Raw genomic sequence first — 6,643 nt, forward strand, 5'->3', positions numbered from 1 at the left:
AATGCCCATTATTTGCCATTCTGGTGAGTTCGACTAGGATTCGAACCTCAGGGGCTGATGGTTTTGTAGAAGTGACACACATAACTGAAATGGCCCCTGCACCCATGGCTGTCCCCTGGATACTGGTGGAGCAGAAACTCAGCAATGCCTCAAGCTACATCTAGTGTCACTGAGCTACAGCCATGCAGCTAGTCTGGTGGAGTTGGAATTGAAATGTTGTCCTTGAGGTTAGAGGTCCAAATGTTGATCTAATAAAGCGAGAATGAGAATATTCCCTTTGGGTGATGCTTAGAGCCCCACAGTAAGGTTGCGTGGATCCAAAGTGTTAGTGCATTTAATTTCACAGTTACTTTAATTAACACACTAGGGGATGAGGGGACGCCTGGGTGGCTCAGCGGTTGAGCATCTGCTTTCGGCTCAGGGCCTGATCCCAGGGTCCTGGGATCGAGTCCCACATTGGGTTCTCCACAGGGAGCCTGCTTCTCCCTCTGCCTGTGTCTCTGTCTCTAACTCTTTGTGTCTCTCATGAATAAATAAAATCTTTACAAAAAAATTAACACACTAAACTTTTGCCAAGGGTCATACATGCTGCCAGAGGCCAATGCTGAGGTAAATTCTACAACTATCTAAAACCTCTATCTCCTCTGAAACTGTTACTCCATCTGACTTCCTTGACCAGATGCCTTCTTCTCTTATAAGGTGGTCCTATTGCTCTCATGCCCCACATTATTCCTTCTAAGATTCTGGCTCTGATGAGGACCCTGCCAGTCTATCACACACATTGTATATCACACACACATCACTGTGTTGCCTCTCATTCACAAACCATTTCCTAAGTGATGATCTCCAGAGAGTCAAGCCAAATTGATGACTAACTAACTAACTAAACTATTTGCTATGGTAGTATCCCAATTTAAAAATGTAGAAGGAATGATGGAAATAGAAAATCGCTGTTTGGCAAACATAATAGTAATAGTTATTTCAGGCAGAGATAAATAATGGACCCTAAAATAAGTGGGCAAAAGTATGATGAAAAGCAAATCATTTACATAGTTTCAAAGTATCACCTCATTAGATGCTTACTAATTTCAAAGGGAAGACGGACGGTATCTTTCCAGTGGTGAAAGGGCAGCTGGCAGATGCCACCTTGACGAAGTCATCAAAATTAGCATCACCAGTGATGGGACACATCCACTATGTTCCTCCTGCATTGAGAGGCACAATGTCACTTCTGTGACATTCTTGCTCAAAATGTGTAACCTGAATGTAATCATGAGGAAATATCAGACAAACCCAAATTGAGCAACATTCTAACTGGCCAGTCCACTTCAAAGAGTCAAAGTCATGAAAGACAAAGAAAAAATAAGGATTTTTTTATTTAAGATTAAAGACTAATGAACCATGAAAGCTAAATGCAATGCAGGATGCTTGAATTGGATCCTGGGCAGAAAAAAGATACATTAGTAGGACATGACAAAATTTGAATAAGGTCTGTAGATTACTAGGTAGTATTCTATTAATTAATTTCCCATTTCAAAAATGGTACTGTGTTTATATAAAATATGGACATTTGTAAGCTGGATGAAGAGTATATGGTAATTCTTCATATTATTTTTTGTAACTATTTCATAAGTCTGAAAGTATTTCAAAATGGATAGTGGAAAAAATTTAAAATAAATTTTAAAAACCACAGCTGAGCAAAATTGGCTTGTTACAATATTGCATTTTGGAAAAAATAAAAATATATATGTTAATTAAAATAAATAACTTCACTCTTGAATTTAAGACTGGGCAAGCAAACCTCTCTGATTAGTCATGTGTAGAGCTATTCAGGCATTTCTTAAAAGCAAGCTCTAAGCTTTTAGCATTTATTTTATTACCAAAACTTGAATGTCAGAATAGCAATTGTATGGGAAAGTTCTTAGGTAATTCAGGCCTGTCCTTCCAACAATATGAATTGACCTCTGCTAGGAATTGTTTTGTTATGACAATAGAATTCTAAATACACTGACCTTCAAATCAGCAATTCCTGGGTGGAAGGTAGATGGAAGAGGAAAGTTTTCCAATTGGCAGATTAAAAATCAAGACACTCCCCACCGCCCAATCCTTTTCTTTATAAAATATAGCTTAGGAAAGGAACCCAGTACTTTTTTGCTGTTTGCCTTGAAATATGCCACTTCAAATGCAGTGAGTTCTTTTGGGGGGCAGAGGTGGGATTGCATAACTTAGAAGCAACCTGTAGAAAAAAAGATAACAATAATTGGAGCCATGGGAAGCAAAATATTTTACAAGTCACATAGGATTATAAAATGTTATATCTTAGTAGTTACCTCCTTAGATATACAAGGAAAAACAACTGAATCGCTAGTAGCTTTAATTTGGGGTAGACACGTAATTACCTCCACCAAGTTATTTAGATGGCTACCTAAAAGCATCCAACCAATAAGATTTACTGGCCTATTTTTTTTTTTTTCAGAGAAATCAGCATTATTGAACTAGTACTCAAGCACAACAGCTGTCAGAAAATTATCTGATACCTACATAAGGAAGGAAAAAAGGTTAGGATTTTTCTCCCAATGTTCAGGCTCTCCTGGTCTAGAAGCTCTGGTTTTCTTGGCCCTCCTCACTTCCATTCTATGAATTCTGTGCCCGTTGAACCTCTGTTCTTTATTGCCATCCCTCTCCTCTCTTCCCATTTTCATAGACGTTGGGTTTGCACAAAAAACAAGTTGTAGGTATACTAATAGCCTCTGAGGTTTAGCTGCCTTTCTGTATCCAAAAGGCTTTAATTTGAGGCTTTTAGCTTTGCCAAACCCTGTATTTCCTCTCAGATTGTTGGGTTGGAGGTAGGTTGAGAGGGTAGATCCTCACATGTCTCTTTTCTCAGATAAGACTACACTTACAGGAAACCAGGCAAAATGACTGATAGATTGTCTCTTCTTGCATGGGAAAGTTCTTCCTCAACCTAATCTAGGGAACTTCTTATTAAATTGATTTCCTTTTAAATTTCAAGAGGACTATAGAGATAATGGAAGCCTTGGGATATAATGAAGACTTTCCAACACAGATTTGTCTGCCTTATAAGAATATTTCTCTCCTTTACTAAAACTCCAGAGGATAAGGACCTGTCCTTCTCATCATTTATCATCTACGCCATTGGCATCTATTCACTTTGAACCAGGCACTGGACTAGACATCGAGAGCAATCTGAGTGTTTCACAGTCTGGTAGAAAGAAAAACAACAAATCATACTGTAAATTTCTATGCCATAGCAATGAGTGCACAAAATGTTATGAGCCACAGAAAGAAACAACTGAGTCTGTGGAAGAAAGAATTCAGGGAAGGTTTCACTGTGGAGGTGACATGTTAACTGAACCTCGAAGGATATGGCAAGTAGGAAAGGCAAAAAATGGGAAACATGTGAGTGTGAAAATGCACATGGCAGGATGCAGGGAGTAGGAGGAGAAATGTGGTCTTGATGAGGGATTGAAAAAGAAAAAAATGTTTACCTTCCACCCAAAGGCTGACCTATAGTCCTGCATAGTTTTGATAAGAGTCAAATATGTGTTGCTTGCTCCATTCTTTTTTTTTTTTTTAAGACTTTATTTATTTATTCATGAGAGACACAGAGAGAGAGAGGCAGAGACACAGGCAGAGGGAGAAGCAGACTCCATGCAGGGAGCCCGATGTGGGACTCGATCCCGGGACTCCAGGATCACGCCCTGGGCCAAAGGCAGGCGCCAAACCACTGAGCCACCCAGGGATCCCTGCTTGTTCCATTCTTAAAGGGTCTCATGACTGCCTGTACATCTCACTGGTAGTCAGAATCGAACTGAATGATAAGCACCAGAGAAATCTTATAAAAGTAGTTTTATGAACAGAAATTTAAAGGAGACATTTATGATCTAGTACTCCCTGCACGTCTCCCCCTTAAGCACTAAGCATGTAACCATCAGCTTCATACAGCAAAAGCATAGCCCCTTCTGCCCATGGGTCCTGTCCCCATGTTGCTTAAATATACTCAGCTGCACCGTAAAACATCTCAAGACTGTTGCGCTCCATGACCCTACACCAGTCTCACAGTGTCAAAGATGAAGGAGGAAAGGTGGACATGAATTAGGTGATTCCAAGAAGGAAGGTAATGGTTGGATATGGTCAACCAGCACACAGCAGAAGATGGAAAGTGAAAGTGTTCATTTACCGACTCTAACAGAATTCTGGCTCTCACTGGATGCACTGGCAGGGTATCAGCACAAAGTAATGAGGAGGCCTTCCTCCTGCTGCTGCTGGCCTTCCCTCGGATTCCCTCCAATGTCCCGTCTTGAGTGTGGGAGTTAAGAGGCAGTCCTAGCAGTGCTGGGAACAGCTTCTGATTCTGGCTTCCTACCAGGTGGGTCACAGTTGTCCTACTAGTTTCTTGAACTCAGTGTTGCTAATTGACACCCCAAAGGTAGAGATTTCCCTAACTGGTCTATGTGGCAGGGTTCTGGCAGTCATTCAGGCAGCCTCAGGCTTGAATCTGCTCCTCCAACCTTTTAAGGATTGTGGAAACATCCAATTCCCCTAATCAAGTTCCTTTCTTATTAAAATACTTAGATTAGTTTCTCTTTTACATACTGAACCTTAATAGGGCAAAGGAAATCGTGACTATCTGGTATCTGAATGAGAATGGTACTGGTGACATTTGTATTTGAAATAATAAAATAATGGGGCGCCTGTGTGGCTCAGTTAGGCGTCTGCCTTCAGCTCAGGTCCTGATCCTGGAGTCCTGGGATTGAGCTTCCATTGTCGGGCTACCTGCTCAGCAGAGAGCCTGCTTCTCCCTCTTCCTCTGTTGCTCCCCCTACTTGTACTCTCTCTGTCAAATAAATAAAATCTTTTTAAAAAAAATGAAATGACAAAAAATTACTTCAGTTTAAAAAACAAGGTGATTTTTACTTTTTAATATATTTTTAAAGAATTTATTTATTTGAGAGAGAGCATGGGGTGTTAGAAGGAGCAGAGGGGGAAGCAGAGGGACAAGCAGACTCTGCGCTGAGCACAGAGACCAATGTGGGGCTCCATCTCATGACTTTGAGATCATGACCTGAGCTGAAACCCAGAGTTGGACCCTTAACCAACTGAGCCACTCAGGTGCCCTGACAACGTGATTTTTAAATATTAAACATAAAAATATGCATTTAAAAATATTAGCATGTTAAATATATATACATATAGCACTTTTCCAAAAGATCTATGCTTTTCAATGATACATACTCAATGTGTTATTTATGCCATTTCTTGTTTATGCTAGAAGTCTAAAGAATCAACTTATTTTAAAATATTAAATCAATTTTCAAATAAAATGGGGCTTACTGTATTTTACTTTATATATTTATATTAATTTTTTTCTTTGTAATAACTTAAATAGCTTGAGTCACTGACATTATTAACTGCATATCTTTAAATGCTCTTATAAAAATCATGCCCCAAAAAGGCCTGGCCATTTTATTCGCTACACTTCCCTATAATTTTTTTCTTTTTGATTTAGTCACACACATATGTTTAACATACAAAATGGACCCAGAGAAAGTGTTTAAAACAAAAATCTGAATACACCAGTTTCCAGTTTACTTAAGTCTGATCAATGGGAATATTTCTAGAGACTTTTCTCTTCCAATTGCTGGGATGGTAGAGCCCAAGAAACTGAATTTTTCAAATGCCCACCTATTCATCAGTCCTCTAGAATGGGATTCAAAGCGGAGAACCCTTTCTTTGGTCTTTTTTTTTTTTTTTAATAATTTTTATCTCTATGCCCAAAGGAATCCAGTCAAGAGTGAAGATCACCTCAGCTTCTCTCTTGTGTGAAGCAAGAGAAATCCAACTTTCAGACAGAGCACCAGGGAGAAGAACCAACTTTCAGACAGAGCACCAGGGAGAAGAAATGACAGAACCCAGGGGCAAAGAAAACTTTTGCTTTGGCAAAAGACAGAGAAAGAGGCAATGCTCCTCCTTGGGGAAAGAAAGAAGAGCCAAAAAAAAAAAAAAAAAAAAGAAAGAAAGAAAAAGAAAGAAAGAAAGAAAGAAAGAAAGAAAGAAAGAAAGAAAGAAAGAAAGAAAGAAAAGAAAAGAAAGAGGAGCCAAACGACAGGAGTGAGATGTAAATTCAAAGGGAAAGCAGAACAAGAAGTGGATAGGAGAAACTCTCTGCCCCCGCCATCCAGTATATAAATGGAGTGCTGGGAAGAAGGTTTGAGATGTTTTTATGCAAATATTAACTAGGAGAAATTTGAAATTTGGCTTACACGTGTGAACATTAGCCCTCATGAGCTAAGCATCCATACAACTATGCAACTGTTTCCCCTGTGGAAGCATTACAGCTATTAAAAAGCAAAAGAAGAATTTGAGTATCACTGTCTTACACCCCTGAAAGATAGAGAATCTAGATGATGATCATGAATGGCTGCTAACATCACAAAAAAAGAAACAACCAGATATTACATGCCTCCTTATGGAAGTCCATGAAATCCATTTGTATTTGAAATAACAAAATAATGGGGCGCCTGTGTGGGTCACAACTGGGGGGGCCCTGGGGTGGGGGAGCGGAGGATCGCCTTGGAGTTGGGCCTGGAGTTGGGCTCCAATGAGAGGGAGGCTCTCGCCA

Source organism: Canis lupus, chromosome 34 (assembly GCF_003254725.2).
Source record: "Canis lupus dingo isolate Sandy chromosome 34, ASM325472v2, whole genome shotgun sequence".
NCBI classification, from domain to species: Eukaryota; Metazoa; Chordata; class Mammalia; order Carnivora; family Canidae; genus Canis; species Canis lupus.